This window comes from Vulpes lagopus, chromosome 21, assembly GCF_018345385.1.
Source record: "Vulpes lagopus strain Blue_001 chromosome 21, ASM1834538v1, whole genome shotgun sequence".
NCBI lineage: Eukaryota > Metazoa > Chordata > Mammalia > Carnivora > Canidae > Vulpes > Vulpes lagopus.
The window spans coordinates 21,941,878-21,960,193 of record NC_054844.1 but is presented as its reverse complement, the minus strand read 5'-3'; the positions used below and the strand labels follow the sequence as shown (position 1 = coordinate 21,960,193).

The window sequence follows — 18,316 nt, the reverse complement described above, 5'->3', positions numbered from 1 at the left end:
ATAGAAAAGAATTTATGTTGGTATTTAAAAGAACTTAGATTATTTCTATGCTTCTGAAACCAATGTTTGCTCTTTATATTTCAGTTTCATAACTTCCATTTCCAGTGTATTTTTATAATATGAATGTAATTTTCAGGTTTGGTTTGTTTTTGCAAAGATAGGAATATGCTCTTCAATTGCTTTCCATTGACTTTTAAGATAAACTCATTTTTCCTAATGTGAATTAGTTGGCCTTTCATCATCTATATCTTCCCTATGTTTTTAGCCTAATTTCTCAGGAGTCTTAGTTCTTAGACCAAACCATACTCTTTCTTGACTCTGAACTTATATTGTCAATGTTTACTTTCTTCAGTATTCTAATGACCTTCCAAATCAGATCAGGGGAAACTTACCTAACCTAGTTAGATCCCTTTCTCCTAGTTCCTTTGGATCTTGTGTATTTTCTCCTTTATTTTAATTGTAAGTTCTATGAGAGCAGGTGCTAAATCTGTCTTATTCATTCAATTTTATATCTAAAATTTTAGCACAACATTCCATTACCTGTTGAATGAATGAATGAATGAGTGACCACCTCATTAGAAACACTACAAGGACATTTTTACACTAAATAAGAAGTCTTACCAAAATAGCTGTTTGTATTGCTTATTAAGTTTAGATTTTATGACTTCTTTTTTTTACCAAAACTGAATTTGTATATTATTAGTTTGGGAAACAGTCTAATACCTCACTTTCTAAAATCTAAAAGGCCAAAATGCCAACTATAATCCAATAAATAAAAAACATAACAAATTCCAAAGAGAGACTATACTGCTAAGCAGCTTATCTTTCAGAACATTATTACCGTGGCCTTAAAGATACAGAACAGGCGAGTTTATTGGAATACTTTCATTGATAAAAGTATATGGTTTCACTCATATGGGTAATGTAAAAAATAGTGAAAGGGATTATAGGGGAAAGGAGAGAAAATGAGTGGGAAAAATCAGAGAGGGTGACAAAGCATGAGAGACGCCTAATCTGGGAAAGAAACAGGGGGTAGTGGAAGGGGAGTTGGGTGGGGGGATGGGATGAGCACCGGGTGTTAAACTATATGTTGGCAAATCGAACTCCAATAAAATTTTTTTTTAAAAAAGCAAAAGAACATAATTGAAAGCAATTAATGAAATATCGTCTTTTAGCTATTCATATAGAAGATTGCTTTGTAAAATCCAGCGTATTTGGGTTCATTTATATGTTAATAAATTGCCCCATTAACATCTTGCTGTGTCTCAGTACTTACTGCAGTTGAGAAACTCTGTCCAGCATTACTAGAAATCATATGTAAGCTTTCTGCTAAATGGTGTTTTGAATGTTCATATTTTAACATTTATTCCCAGTCTTTAAACCATTCTTTATATAATATCGAAGAAATGGGATGTAGTTTTTTAAATTTTAAAAGACATGAGTAGATTGCAACTACGGAGTCTAGATAAAAGTGAGCTGAATTCGGGACTATAAAAATTCACTCTTGTATGGTATTTTGCCTTTGCAGTTTTTAGATTTTTTTGCACATCTTTTTCTTGACCTCAGGTTCGTCTGATTTAAGACAGTGTTCTCACTCTGAATCCTGAATTTATTCATTTAGTATTATTTCCACATCAGTCTATCTCTGTAGATTGATTCATCCAGAAACAACAACATATTTTTACAATTAAGGACTATATTTATATTCTAAAGATTTAAATTATAAGAGTAATTTATATTCTAAATATAGAATTTCAAACTCTCTTGCCACACTAAATTCTGAATTTTTAACCATAAAATATTTTTTTGTTTTGTTTTGTTTCCATTTTCCTAAGGAATTACTATTCACATTAAACACATGTTGCCAATGTGTTTTTTGGTAACCTTGGTTACTAAAGTGAAGAAAAAAAGACACTTTTAAAAATCATCAGTTACCTCAGACTGCACCTGCAATATATACATATAGACTAGTTCTGTTTTCCAGAAAGAAATTTTTTTAAGCAACTGTAGAAATAAGTCCCATTAGCAAATATTGTGCTAAAGAGAAAACCATATTGAGTATGAACAATAGCATAACTCTAGGCCTGGAAAAGGTCAAGAACACCTCTCCTTCACTCCCATTTGACAGAGTTGGCATACTAAATTTGTTCGGTGTTAATGTGACGTGGCATGGAGAAATTTTTCCCTTTCTAAAATTGTTCATATATTAACCGTTTGATATTTATACCTTTGGTGTTTAAAATTATAAATAATACCACTTCTTTTGTAACCTTGGAAATAAAATAGAATAAAGCCTTTATAGCTGCTGGCAAGCTTGAAACTAGTATCATGCCAAACTCTAAAACTTAGAATCCAATAGGAAGAGAAAGTACCACCCTGTTGACACTCCGGCAGTTTGAGTCAGTTTGGGTGGAATCAATAGTCTGGACTATTCCTCCTTCATCACAATTCAAGAAAGAATAGAGATGAAGAAGGACACAAATCTTGCCATCTCTCTTCAGTTGCTTTCTTATTATTTTCTCTCCATAATTGTCAACCATATGTGACTTCTCTGCTTGTCGGTTATTTTAATTTCAGTATTATTACATAGTTCTCAATGAAAGAGGCTGACCAACTCATCTTGATTTGACTTTCAATATGAAACCTGTATTTTTTGGTATCAAAAATTTAAATGCTTTTCATCAATCCATTCATAGAAAGTATCGATGGTAAATTTTTCTGTTTAGACTATGTGACTTGATAAAATAAAATAAAAATCTTGGGAACCACACAAGAAAGTTAAATTTTTTTCAACAGGGAAAAAATAAAATAAAAACATAAGTTCAGGGCACCTGGGTAGCTCAGTCAGTGAAGTGGCCAACTCTTGATTTTGGCTCAGGTCATGATCTCAGAGTCGGGGTCTACTTGACTCTCTCAGCAGGGAGTCTGCTTCAGGATTCTCTCAAAATCAGCATTCTCTCTCTCTGTCTCCCTCTGCCCCTCCCCCTGCTTGCTCATTCTTCCTCTTTAAAATAAATAAGATTTTTTTTAAAAACCCAAACCAAAAATCATTGAAGAACATAATCATAGATGAGTTAACATCTTCTCTTTTCCAAAAAAAAAAAAAAAAAAGTTATAATTTGGACATAAAAGTATTTTCTTTTTGAGAAATGTAATAGTAGAAATATGGTGTGGAGTGGGACCCACAGTATAGAGTTGCTGGATTCTCTCTTAACTGCTAGAATGAATGTCTGTAAACCATAGAAAAATAAATTAATAGCAGTACAGCCAAAGATTTCAGAGCAAACTGTCTAGATAGAAAAGAAGCTTTAAAGAATGTTGTAGTTTACTCTTACCCATGAATATGTAGATAAATTCACAAATATTGATGTAGTATTATCAAAATCTCATATTCTGTTCTGGCATTTGCTACTAATGAAATCAAATATGAAACCACACTTCTTCATGGATCTATATCTAGTTATTTCCTATTTATTTCTTGATATCTAAAAATACTTTCAAACTCCTAAAGAGGTAAAAATAATGGTAGATTATTAAACTGAATATTCTTAATATATAAAATAACATGAAAAGAATTATGTAAAAACATTGATTTGATCAACCAACTCAATTCACAGACCATTCCATTCAGGGGAAGAAATTAATGAAATAATCTGTATATTTAACTGGTTAGGTCTATGAAAACTGTCAACTAAGTTACTATTTGTAGACACATCCCAGTTTTTATATTGCATAATTAAAAACCTCAATTTTTTTTTGAGAGAAAGAACATGTACATGAGCAGGGGATAGGTGTGAGAGGTAGAAGGAGAGGGAGAGAGAGAATATTAAGCAGGTTCCGTGCCTACTGTGGAACCCATTACAAGGCTCAATCTTATGACCCTGAGGTCATGACCTGAACTTAAAATCAAGAGTCAGATACTTAACCGATTGAGACATGCAGGTGCCCCCAAAAATCCCAATTTTTAATTATCTTTGTAGGTACTTGCTCATATGAATCAGAAAACTCTTTAAATTTCTTGAAATAAAATTTAAAACTAAATAAGGTTCTATCTGCTGAATAATAAAATAAATACTGTACAAATAAACTGGTTCAAATACACCTTGGATGGTTGAAGAGTCCAAAGACATAGTCCATTTGCCTCTGCTGGAAAGTCTGACTAAGATCCTAACCTCTTAACCAAAGGCTCCAACTTGTGAACCACAAAACTTGTTTTAGGTACATAGTTTTGAAATAAAACGTACACACTTTTGACACCCACAAAATAGTTTCATGTTGGCTATAAGATACCACTTTTGTGTTTGCTCATCTTGGTAGAAAAAATCTAACAAAATTTAAAATAATTATGAATGTGTATGTTAGTTTTAGCATGTTAAACTTGAGAGAGACTTTTGAGATAAGGTGGTTGAAGGCCATAAGTTTGATTAATACCACTTCACTGACTCCAACTTCCAGTTCTCTTTCCACAACACATGGCTTCCTCTTACCCCACCCTCAAGGTTAAATGCTGTTCGTTCAGAATACATAGTTTTTGGCAGAAATGAGAGGAATAGGTGTTTCTCTTTTTACTAATAACTGCAGTCCTCTGCCCCTCTCCTTTCTGTTTGGGTGTAAAATTTCTAGTCATATAATTGTAATAGCTGCTTTAGAAATTTTTTGACAGGAACGCATTTTATTTGGAAATAAAAAATCTACAGGAAGGCAATCCAATAAAATAACCCATTTTCTATATACAGTATAAAACAAACAGTTGTAAAAGAGTTGGCTCGAGAGTTTAGCCCAAAGTGTCAAATTGAATGTGTCACATAGCTACAGATAATCTTTGCCCATACATGGGCATGTGCCTAGTGCTAAAGTTCCTGAACTGTGTGCTAAATTACCAGAGTGCTTTTGCTAATCCACAGAGGCATACAGCATTTTTAAAATTTCAGGAAAAATACAGAGACATTCATCAGACACTACATAAATTACCTAATTTTTGGACCTTACTGCTTAACAAAATGAAGCAGTTGGGTATTTCTCTTGTCCTGTGGGTGTCATGAAAAAGTTATTGAGCCACTGATGGTGCCTGAATCCAAGAAATTTTAGGAACTTTTGGCGTAGTCTAGTATATATTCATTTAAAAATTTATTATGACCTTTTTTACTGGAAATTTATTGGTGTTGACCTATCATATTACAACCACAGAACAGAACATTATAACAAAATGTATCTTGCACTTACAGCTTAGGAACAATATTGTATAGATAATCAGTTAATTCATTTGTCTACACCAGCTGATTCCTATGTCTATGTAATTTCAAACATTTAATTGTTTTATTCATTTTGATTTAACTAACCCAGTGTCAAATAGGCAACTACTAGTTGGAAGGCACTTGGAATGAAAGAGTATGGAATTGGAGTCAAGTTTTGCCTTGTTCTGCTACTTTGATTGTCCTTGTGCAGGTTACTGAGCCTCAGTTTCTTCATCTATAATATAGATTAATAACTCACTTTACTGAACTGTTACAGAGATTAAATAGGATTATATATGAAGTAGTGCCTAGCATTGTGCCAGCAAACACAGATCCTGTTTCAAAAGGAAAAATAAAAAATTCTAAAACCACACCTGAAAATTAATTATACTGTATATCTTATCCAGGATCAAATTCATTCTGCCACACCTGAACGAGGCTTCCTCTGACTAGGAAAATAGAATTATTTAGAGAAAAGTATTACAGTGCTGATGGTTTCCATTTGTCTCATGTAGGTACAGCCCTAACCATTTACATCATAATCACAAAGTTTTGACTTTTTCTATTGTCATTTCCCCTTGTATATTTATCAAAGCTCATGTTGGAAAAGATCACGTGATTTTTTTTTGAAAACTTAATTAGTCATTGTTTTGGCTATACAAACTAGAAATGTATTAATATACTCTTTCTGCATTTTAACACATTGATTAATTTTTCAGAAATGTGTTAAATAAAAATAGCCGTATAAAGTTACTGATTGAAATATTTAATTGCCTTATGAGATTAGCTTAAATAAATAGAAGTCGATGAGCCAAGCTTAATAAACTTAAAATATGCTGTATTTATTCTTCATCAGTTTTCTGAACAGTATTTCCGCTTCCAATAAAAAAGGAAACTCTCAGTTAATTAGTTCCTCATACACCACAATAAAATTAATGTTTAGGAGTTAAATACCATAAACTTCCTCAGGCATATTTGCTGATGTGTTCCTGTTTTTGGTTAATGTCACATGTTTCATTGTTTAATGGGAATATCATGTGGGTTCCATTATATCTCTCTTGTGTAAAGGGTCCATGTGTCTGGCATTTTAGGAGACTGCATGCTAATTTCTGATTTAACTGTGTCAGCTGTGTCAGCTGACACACAGGTCGTTGACAATCAGTGCTGAAACAATCACCAAATCACAAGCTAAAAACCATTGACATGGTAAGCTTTTATCAAACTGACAAAATAAGAAACATGTGTTGTCAGAAATCACATACTGTAGGTTCTTTGTACATAAGCAGAGAGAAGAGGATGTAATCATATATTCAGGCTTCCGTGTCTGTGTGTTTTTAAATCATTGTGACCAGCTCTTCTTTTTTACCCCCCTCCTCCCAAAACATCTTATAAGCAAATGACTTTGGGTGAACCTGACTTTGTTGTAGAGCTTAGTAAATATATATATTAAATTATACACACATATATATAGTATACATTATATATAATATAAATACATATAATTAGTACTATTAGTAAATATATATAGTTTATATGTGTATATTTTTAAAGAATTGCTGTGGTACATAAACAGCCAATCATTTAAATTCCCAGCTGAAAGAAGGTAGATTGCTGGCTTAAAAATATGAGATGATTAAAAAGTAAAGAGAATTGAATGCAAAAAAGTATGTAACATTCTACAATTATATGGTGTCAGCCACCCTCCAATTCCCATGGGAAAGATGTCAATAAATTGTGTGTGGGGGGATTTTCCTAAAAGGGAGTTTATAATATTTCTACAAGATTCATCACTAAGAAAAGGGAGATGTACATATCTTTATTGTGACAAAGTGTCGTAACTTGGTATAAAAATAATAGCTTATGTTGTGCTTCATTGTTTATAGAGCTAGACATGTGATTAATTTTAAGCATCATGACTTTGTGAGATGATAACTGAGCCATGTTAGCAACTAGTGTTTGATCTATCCCTCCCCACACCACGCTATACCACCAAAATATACACATACAAGCAAACAAACAAACAAAAAAAGGCAAAAGCCCTGGGGCACTTGGGTGGCTTAGTTGGTTAATCATGATCCTGTAGTTCCGGGATCAGTCCCATGTAGGGCGTTTTGCTCAGTGGGGAGCTTGCTTCTCCCTGCCCCTCTCCTGCTCCTGCTCTCTCTCACTATCGCTGTCACTATCTCTGTTTCTCTCTCTCAAAGAAATGAATATTTTAAAAAAAGGCAAAAGTCCATTTTTCAATAAATTCCTCAGATTTTAGGCTATAAGTGTATAATCTTTTAATCCATCTTGTTTACTTTTTTAACACTTAAGAACATAGCATGATATTCAATTTAAATATAAACCCCTTTGGGTCAGTGTTTTCTTTTTGACTTGATTCTTGATAACATAGATTTGTCCAGTGGAAAGAGTGTTTGGCTAATGACACTGTGTTCTCAGCCAAGAGGCCTCAAAATGTGGTGTTACCAGATATAAATCTGATATAGTCCAGCCTAAGCCATTGACTTCTAAATTCATTTTTTTTTTTTTTTTGGCCACAGCAAACATAGAATCTCATCTCTGTAGCAGGCTCACACTAAAGTCATCAGACTGAAGTACAAGGAAAATCTCAGAAAAGCAATATATTATTTTATTTTGAATAAATGTAACCGTCACTGATACCAGACGCCTCTGTTCTCCAGTATACAGGCTCTTTCGCTGTTAAAAAAAAAAAAAAAAAATCACAAACTCTATTAGAAGGCAAATTTTAGTCATGAGGTTGATAGGAAAATATGGAAGCAGAAAAAAAATATTTAATAAAACAGAGGAGGAGAGCATTTGATTCTAACTCTACAGTAGATACATATTTTCCATGAGGACTGAAGAAGTCATGAACTTGGAATATTATGTGGAATCAGATACTGTATTAGGTTTACCTACTGTAAAAGGCCAAAATAATACTAGCTTAAACATGGTGAGAGAAACTTTTTCCCTTACATACTAGGCCAAACATTGCTCCTATGGTAGCTCTATGATAGCAGATCCCAGGTTTGTTCTCTTATTATACCACCTTCCACAAATTATGACTTCTTTCTTGGGGTGTTAGGTATCTTGCCCAGCTACCATATCTGCATTCCAGGCAGCGGAAAGGGCAGAAGCAAAGAATTAGAGTTACTTTTTAAATGGTACTATTTCCCTAATAACTTAGTTTGGCTCTGCATTCAAAGAGTATTTTCTTAAACCTGTTAAATAATCAGCTCATAACAACTCTTCATATTTTTTTCCTAATATATTAAAGATAGCACTTGGTGACTACACAAACCTCAAACAGTGTAGAAGTAGGAAAACCAGAAATTAAAAGTTATCAGTCTACACATATATTACTATAATCTCATTCCCAGAGGTAATCACTGTTAACAATTTGGTACTTATGTTTCCAAAACTATATATATATATAATTATAGAATATATATATATATTCTTATACTTACATACATATATATGTCTATTTATATAGAAATACAGATATGTGAACATATCTGTAGGTTGTAATGTGTATGCTGTGATACATTTATACTCTATATAGGATATACACTATATAATATATAATGTATGTGAAGGTATATGGACTATATTCTGCTTATAAACATTTTAAAAATGACCATCTTTCCTTTTCTCTACTTTTAGATCTCACTTATCTTGCATCATATTTCATAAAGCTAGGTTATCATATTTTATTTGTATTCCCTATGATGAACATTTAATTTTTTCTACAATATTTACAGTCAAATAATTCTAAGGTAAACATTTTTGTGTATACATATTTGCCCCCAGTGAATTCTTCATGTAACAAGTTCTATTCCCAGTATATGGAATTTTACTTTCATTTATTTGTTCCTTTTTGGACATTTTTCACCTGTGAGATTGCCTCTAAATTCTATTGCTCTACTAGGTGGTTAATAGAAGGTCTAAAACTTTAAAAATTGACTGGTGTGAGTCAAGCTATAAATAAGCATCAATGAGACTTGTAATTCAAAATTATTAATTGTCTGTCCAAAATTAATAATTTTGTTAGAAAAAAAATTAAACAAGATATCAAAAGACCTTGGTAGTCACAATCCCATTTCATATTGTTCTGTGCCCTTAGGCTAGTCATTGTCTTCTTTTTGCCTTAGCTTTTTAATCTTTAGGGTAGCTACAATAATGTCTGCCCTACTTAGTTCATAAGGAGATTGTAACAACTAGATGGGAGAGTATATGCATTTCTCTAGACTTTATTATATAAGCATAACATCACTATTATTTAAATTATTATATAAGCATAACATCACTATTATTTATTAAATGTATAAGTCTATTTTGAAACCTTTAGGATGTGACATCATGAAAAGAATTTCAGGAGTTTATTCTAGGCCACTATTGGGTTTTCATTATTTGGTTGCATAATTTGTTTTTTGTTGTTGTTGTTGTTTAAGGGGGAGGGGATATTCTGTAACATTTCTTAATTTTCAGAGGTCTAAAATGCATCATTCTAATAGAAAGCTCTAGAGCAGAAGTCATCCCAAATGTATAACTTATAGGCTTATTGTTTCAGAGTTTAGGAAACTTTCTGTTCTCAACCTGCAGATCACAGACTCTGGATACATTCCAGGAGGAAGGACATCTATCAAAAAGCCCTGATAAACAGAAAAGTGGAAAGGTGTCAAAAATGAAAAGCTTGCTAAACCTTATTATTAAAAGTGGAAAATAACAGAGATATAGCATTTGATTTGGTCTTAAGTGGCTTATACCATTGCCCCTCTTCCAAATCACTATTTTCAAATGCCTGAAACATTTGGGGTGCTTTTCTCTGTGCCATTTTATCCTCATAAGATACAGAAGCAAAATGTAGACACAGTAGTCTAATGTAGGTTCGGATATAGAAGCTATTTCTTAATTAATGATTCTCTTCAAGCAGCTTAAAATGAATTATCATGCAATAGCTTAAATGATGCCTTCGTAGCCATACTGGAATACAGGAGGCAAAGGAAATTTCTTTGATTCATTGTCACCTTTACAGGGATACTCAGATTTCTTAGATAATTAACCCAGAAATTTTCATTAGTGCTGGAATTCATTTAATTTATGAGCCAAGAGGTAGGAAAGAATGCTCTGTCTTTTAAAATCAGAAATGTCTTCCTATTTTGAGAGGTGTTTCTTAAAAAGTTTATAATCCCTAGCCAACTGGGTAACTATAAATTAGTCAGAATAAAGTTTTCATTTGCCATTCTCCATTTAAAAGATATAATTTATTTTTTAAAGATTTTATTTATTTATTAATGAGAGAGAGAGAGAGAGAGGCAGAGACACAGGCAGAGGAAGAAGCAGGCTCCATGCAGGGAGCCCAACGTGGGACTCGATCCTGGGACTCTAGGATCAGGCCCTGGGCTGAAGGTGGCAATAAACCGCTGAGCCATCTGGGCTGCCCTTTTTTTGTTTTTAAAAATCTTTTACTGAGGGGCACCTGGGTGGCTCAGTGGTTGAGCATCTGCCTTTGGCTCAGGTTGTGATCATGGGGTCCTGGATCGAGACCCACATCAGAGTCCCCACAGGAAACCTGTTTTTCCCTTTGACAATTTCTCTGCCTCTCTCTGTGTGTCTCTCATGAGTAAATAAATAAAAATTTTAAAAAATATTTTACTGAAAACATTAGCCTATGACAAAGCAGTTAAGAACAATTACCTCAAAATATCTTCTTTTAAATAGATGTTTCATCAAACAAGAGATAATTATTAATTTTGCTTTCTCAAATAAAATTCATATGAAATATTTATTACTTACTTTATGAGATTTTACCACAAAATATTCGTATTTCTTATAAAAAGTTTCAAATATTAAAGTTTTATTTTACTATTCTAGCAAATCAGTGAAGGTTTTACAGTTTTACAATTTTCTGCATTTAGAAACCCTCTTATCTCAATGTGTGTATTCCATATCAGTTGTTCTGAACTTCTTAACTTGGATTCCACAGGTGATTAAGTGGAATTGTTACAAATTTAACTTACCTGAAAGGTAGAGTGGAAGGAGGTATAGCTGAACTTATTACCATAAAAAAGCAAAGTTCAACTCACTTGGATTTCAGAAAGTGATTTCAACAATCATGATGATGGAAGATTTTTGTTTTTGTCATTTATTTATATATAACATCTTTCCTGGTAAACATCCTGGCCATGCTCAGGTGCTTTAATGGCATCATAACAATGGGTTCTTATTAGTGAACGGCAATTATTTTAAGATTTAAGGAATTAATATTAATTTAAATATTCAATGAGGTATGAATTGCTTTAAAATAAAAATTTACAAAAGACAGATTATGAAATATTATAAAAGAATCATTTGATAGGGGATCCATGGGTGGCTCAGCAGTTGAGCGGCTGCCTTCAGCCCAGGGCATGATCCTGGAGTCCTGGGATCGAGTCCTACTTTGGGCTCCCTGCATGGAGCCTGCTTCACCCTCTGCCTGTGTCTCTGCCTTTCTCTCTCTTAGTGTCTCTCATGAATAAATAAAATCTTAAAAAAAAGAATTATTTGATAAATCAAAATATTTTACAGGAGATTCTTTACTTCTTTTTGATATATGATATTTGAATAAATAAAATCTTAAAAAAGGAATTATTTGATAAATCAAAATATTTTACAGGAGATTCTTTACTTCTTTTTGATATTTGATAAATCAAAATATTTTACAGGAGATTCTTTACTTCTTCTTTACTACTTCTATTTCCTTATATCCTCAAACTCTAGGCTTCTCTTCCCCTCCATTTCCTATTCTACTTTTATATCATTGGTAGATGATCTAACACAGCATTATTGTTTGAATTAAACCCTGGGCAAAAACTAATTTGTTCCTTATTTGTACAATTATTTGCTCACAATCTGTTTCTTCTGCTAAACCGTAAGCTTTTGATATGAGAAGAGTGGTCTCCTGTGTTTGAAATTTGTTAATTTCTTAATTAAATAAATTTTCTTCATTTATTCAGTCAATAAACATTTTAGCAGCCTGTGCTATGTATTTAACAGAACTGTGCCTTTTGACAGTTCTTATGCTAAGAACTGGGGATTTAAAGATGAGTAAGACATAATCCCTCCCTTTAGGATACTCATAGTGTAGTTGGGGAGCATGACAGATGTGATATGATCGACATATGCCTACAGCTTTAAAGGAAATCAGAAGAAAGGGAGTGAATTCAAATTTAAGAGAAGTGGAAGGTTGTCAGGAAAGGCTTCTTTGAGTGGAGACCCCTACATCAAATTCCAAAGGATGAAGGGCAAGAAAGCAGTTAAGAATCAGGTTAGAAAAATACAGAAACAATATTCCAAACAGGAGAAAGTAGTCTGGATGAAGGCTGGAAAGCAAGAGATGGAATAGGGTGTACATGGACCTATAAATTCCTTGTTCCTTGTTAACAGTAAGTTATAAGATATGACAAGCGACTTGCATGAGGACATAAGAGGAGACAACCCGGGGACATATTTATGCACTGTATATGCTAGAGGAACTGAAAAACCATAAGAGGTTCCTCTCATTCTTACTTTTCAGCTCATCAATTTATTCACTCCCTGGATATTTATTATCTATTGTGAAGCAGGCACCATAGCTCTTGTACTCCTCTCATTATGTCTAGTCTTATTGTTTTACTGAAAGTCTAACCCAAGCCCAGCCATTCCTCTGATTCTTTCTTCAATTATTTGAGTTCCAGTAAATTCTTCCTTTCTTTGGCAATTACTGTCTTTCTTATCCATTTGGTTTTAATCATATGGCTTTGTTTTATTTCATTTTTGGTATCTGTATGTCTTATTTTTGTAACTGTGTCATCAAGGCAAGGACTATACCTTTTATTTCTTTGTGTTCTCCACAAAGTATTTGATACATATTAGTTGAGTGAATGCTAAATTAATATATCTATTTGAAAATTGAAGTCTATGTTTGCATACTGTTCTAAAAATAGTCATGATGTTTTCTAAAGCAGTATATTTTTTCCCAGAGTACTAATGTCTGTAACACTTACTAACCGTAAGATTCTGGACATTAATGTCTGTGTGTGTGTGTCTGTGTGTGTGTAATGAGAATAATAATAAATCTGCCTTACTGAGTTGTGAAGATTAGAGATTTATACACACACGTAAATATGTTCACATATACGGATGTATATATGTATATTTATATATGTATACATGTATACATTTTAACAGAGTGCTAAAAGTCAACAAATACTAGTTGCCCATATTTCAAATCAGTAGGAGAACAATGAATTATTAAAAAATGATGGTAGGGTGGGACACCATCGTGGCTAGGTGGTTGAGCATCTGTCTTCGGCTCAGGGCATGATCCTGGGATCCAGGATCGAGTCCCACATTAGGCTCCTCTCAGGTATCCTGCTTCTCCCTCTGCCTGTGTCTCTGCCTATCTCTCTCTCTCTGTGTCTCTCATGAATAAATAAATAAATCTTTTAAAAAAATGATGATGGGACAATTGAGTAATTATTTGAGTAAAAAGTTGTTCATTTTTTTAAACCATGGACTAAAATAAAAGCTCAAACTATAACTTTTTTTTCCTCCTGGATTTCTTTTCTCCCATCAAATTAGCCATCATGTCTGTCTCCTAATCTATTCCCTCCTCTCCTTCCCTTATGATTAATTTAGGACTATCATTTCTCACTTGATTTGCTACAATGGTATTTAACAAGTCTGTCTGCCAGTCTGTCCCTCTTTCAATCGATTCTATCCTTTGCCACAAAACTGATCTACCTAAAACACAAATCAGACTGTGTCACTTTCCTGCTCAAAATCTTTCAGTGACTTAACATTGCTTTCAAAAGTAAAACTCAAGACTCTGTAATATATGCGTTCTACCTACTTTTTTAGCTGCAGAGCTTACCCTTCCCTTCTTGCATCAGACACATGAAGAGTATTAAAACATTCCCGGAAGTAGGGGTCAGTAAAGGATAGTGGTTATAGTTAGCACCAACTTCTCAATGGCAAGGACCTTCTTCCAGGCAGAAAGAACACACCAATTCATCTTTTGGCCCATGAGATGAAAGAAAGCACCATTCTCCAGAAGTTCTATCTATAGAGTCCTTTTTAACTTCATTTTTTCTTAGATTCCTACAGAGCTCCCTCCACCTGGAAGTTAGAACTGTAAGAGCAGGGTGTTTTTAAGTAATGATCTGAGGAGATGATTAATTAGAGCAAACTAGTACTAAATTGTGGATGCTTATTGTGGGACTCTTTAGCAAACAGACATGGACATGGACATGGACATAGAAGACATGGAAAGTAGGTGGTAAAATAGTCCTGGAAGGTAATATGGTAGTGAAACTAGCCATTTCTTTTAAAGGACATTGTAACAAATAACATTTTTTGACACTGTTTCCAAGTTAAGTTCTTCTTTTCTTGAGGTTTCCAGAATACCTTATACATTCTGGTTTGCTCATTGTATCATTGCGTTGGCTTATACGTTTATCCCTCTCACTTGATCAGGAACTTGTCCAGGGCAGCAATTGTATGTGTCTATGTGTATGCATTTTAATTTTTGTATTTTCCAGCACCTAGAGAAGACAATATGTATTTGTAAAGGTAGCAAAACCAAACCAAACAAGCACACAAAAAACCACAGAAGGCTAATAGAGGAATGAGTCTTCTTATTTCAGTGAAGATAATGCCATAAAACTCTCCAGAACATTTATATTAGTTCAGTGGATGAAAGTGTGTATGTCCTTGACCCTGGGTAAGAATATACTTGCTTTGACAATCTTCCTTAGCCTAAACAACCTTGTTGGGAAATACTGTTTTTTTTTTACTCTGTCATATATCATAGAAATAAATCCTTCTTAGTGTCAATAAAGATAATTATTATCTAAATATTCATTACTTTAACACTAATGCAATTAACATTCTCTCTGAGGGGTTATTGGGTTATTCTGTACTAGCTATATCATTTATATCAATAGACACTATAAGCTAGGTTATACTCTAAAAACAATTGACTAATATGTTTCAGTGTATTTTTCAACTTTTTGAAAAATTTGTTTTGAGCTAGAATTTTCCATACTTGGCTTTGAAATAAGAAGCAAATTAATTTTGGAAAGGCTTAGGGAAAAACTGTTCAAATGGTTAAAACCTAGGAAAGAGTAAAAGATATTACTTTTAACTAGTTGAAAGTCAATTTGAATAACTTACACACATTGAACTTTAAAAGTCAGAATTTTCCATTATCTAATTTTTACTAAGTACTTGATGAGATATTTACAAAATAACTGTTGTAATATTTTTTTAGTACAGTTAAATAAGAGATGATACAAATAGATGACAGTACTTACTTTAATAAAATATCTTTTTTTCCCCAACAGATCTGAATTTCTCTTTTGCCATTAAGAACTACCCTTGACCTTGTTTTTTAATGTCTTATAGATTCTGGGGGCTCCCTGAGGAGCCTTGCATGGGGCATCAGGCTCCCTCCTCAGTGGAGCCTGCTCTTCTCTCTCCCACTCCACCTGCTTGTGTTCTCTTGCTCTCTCTCTCTGTAAAATAAATAAATGAAATCTTTAAAAAAATAAATAGATACATAAGGTCTTATAGATTCTGTGTTCACTTCAGATACCAGCACATTCATGTAGTGTATTATGAATTTAATTAAAAATTAAATTGCTATATTGGCCATTTGCACAGTTATTCTATTTGTATTTACTTAGTAACTTGGGACAAATTTCAATCAAACTAGTCCTTAGTATTCTGAACCTGAAAACTTGGTGATAACATAAATATGCTTCAAATTATGTATGTTCATATGTTGAACGGTGCTTTAGACATAAACCGTCGAAAATTAGTTGATATCCTGTTAATGATTATATAGTTATATCTTGGAAGCCAAATATGACTAAAGGTACATCATAGCTATTGCAGTTTCCTTATCCTGCTGCCAGTATTTTGTTTTCTCCAATTTACTTAAATATCAAATACACTGATACATGGCCATGTATGACAAACATATTAATTTGCCAGGGCTGCCATAACAAGATACCACAAACTGAGTGGCTTAAACATCACAAATTCTAGAGGTTAGAAGTCCAAGATCAAGGTGTCAACAGGGTAGATTTTATTCTGAGGTTTCTTTCCTTCCCTTGTAGAGGGCCATCGTTTCCTCCTTTTTCCTCACATGGTTATCCTCTGTGTTGTCTGTGTTCTAATCTCTTCTTATAAGGAGAGTAGTCATATTGAATTAGGGGACACCCATATGACCTCATTTTGCCTTAATTACCTCTTAAAGGCTTATCTTCCAAAGCAGTAGCATTCTGAGATACTGGGGGTTAGGACTTCAACATATAAATTTGGATAGAGGGAGCACAACTTAGTCCATAACACATACATAAAATTATTTAGCTTTTATAAATGTTTTATATATATACATGCATTTACACCCACACATACAATATGGAAAGTGTGTAACATAATAGTCATTCATTCATATGTATAAATGTTTTATATACATACATACATTTACAATATGGGATGTGTATAACGTAATAGTTATTCATTCATATGTATAAATGTTTTATATATATACATGCATTTATATTCACACATATAATATGGGATATGTATAACATAATAGTTATTCATATGTATGCAATTGACCCTTGAACAACACAAGACTTACACATTTGGATTGATAGCAAACACCTGCATAAGTATCTTGGGTACTTTTGAATTAACTAGCATTTAATGGTTAATAACAAATTGAGTATGATATGTTTAAAGTTCATTAGTTAAAATCTCAACCTAAGTAAGAGATCTAGGGTCACTATTAAACCCCCCTATTACCTAATTTCTTTAATGACACTTGCTAAAACTTCATTTTGTATCCATTTCTTGTTGTATCCAAATATCCTCCAATCTGGGGTATGAAAAATTTCCCAGCTCCTTGACTTCAGCCTCCTTTCCCTCACCTATCAGGTAAACTGATTTCTCTCTGTTCCCTCAGCATGTATACACATGTTTTGGTGCATTTCACCCTGCCTAAAACATGTATCCCCCCTCCTATCTGCAAATCTTCAAGTCCAAGTTCATTCTCACTTTCCCCTTTATTCTCTAAAGATTGAAGCCTGGAATTAGTCCTCCCTTAGATTCTATAGAACTCATGGGTGGTCAGTACTCCTCAAATAAGCACTTAATTAGAAAAGACAGATGTGTAGTAGATAAAGATGACAGTTTGTTTTGGTTTGGTTCAGTTTGGTTTTGTCTCCCAAAGAACCCAGCAGGTTCTGGTCACATGGTAGATGTTATAAGTGCTGATTAATTGATTAATTCACAACAGGGAAACTAAATTATATAAAATGAATTATCACTGTGAAGCGCATCATAGCCTTTATACTTTTGCTGTATTTAATTATAAGATTTTATTGATTAAATGAGCAATCTAAATAAATTGCATAGTTTTAGCATTTAAGTTGCCTATTCTAATAGTCATACATTAATATTTGTTATTTTGGCTAGTTTGCATAATATATATTCAGCTTTTAAGCATCTAAACTTCCCTTTACTTCATAAATTCAGTTAGTGTTTTCTAGATTAAATATTAAAAATAATAAATGATAAACCTTATCCATGTAACATCAGTCAGTGGTCCACTCTCTCTCCTATATCAGGTTTTTCTCTACTTACTAGATATTTCTTACTGGCATACAAGCATTCTATAATTTTTATAAGTATATACATTTTAAGTATGATTTTCTTGATCGCACATCCTTCAATAACTACTGCAAAACACCTCAGTGGAATTGTCTGTTTCAGCACTTCTTAAATGAGTACAAATGATCTGGGACTCTTGTTAAAATTTAAATTCTAATTCAGAAGGTATATGCTTACTGCTTTAACAAATTCTCCCAAAATGTAGTGGCTTAAAACAACCAACATTTATTTGAACACAATTGTGTTGGATACCTGTGGCTCAGGATCTTTCACTTAGTTGTGATCAGAGTGTTGGTCTGGACTGTAGTCATCTCTAGGCTCAACTTGGAGAAGAATCTGCTTCTAAGCTTTCTCCTTTGGTTATTGGCAGGCCT

At 33.2% G+C, this 18,316-nt stretch overlaps 1 protein-coding gene across 22 annotated transcripts in view; it reads left to right on the top strand.

Annotated features, from left to right (window-relative positions):
• SOX5 (SRY-box transcription factor 5) overlaps nt 1-18,316 on the top strand; it is a 1,001,956-nt gene that overhangs the window by 871,364 nt on the left and 112,276 nt on the right. The window lies entirely within an intron of this gene.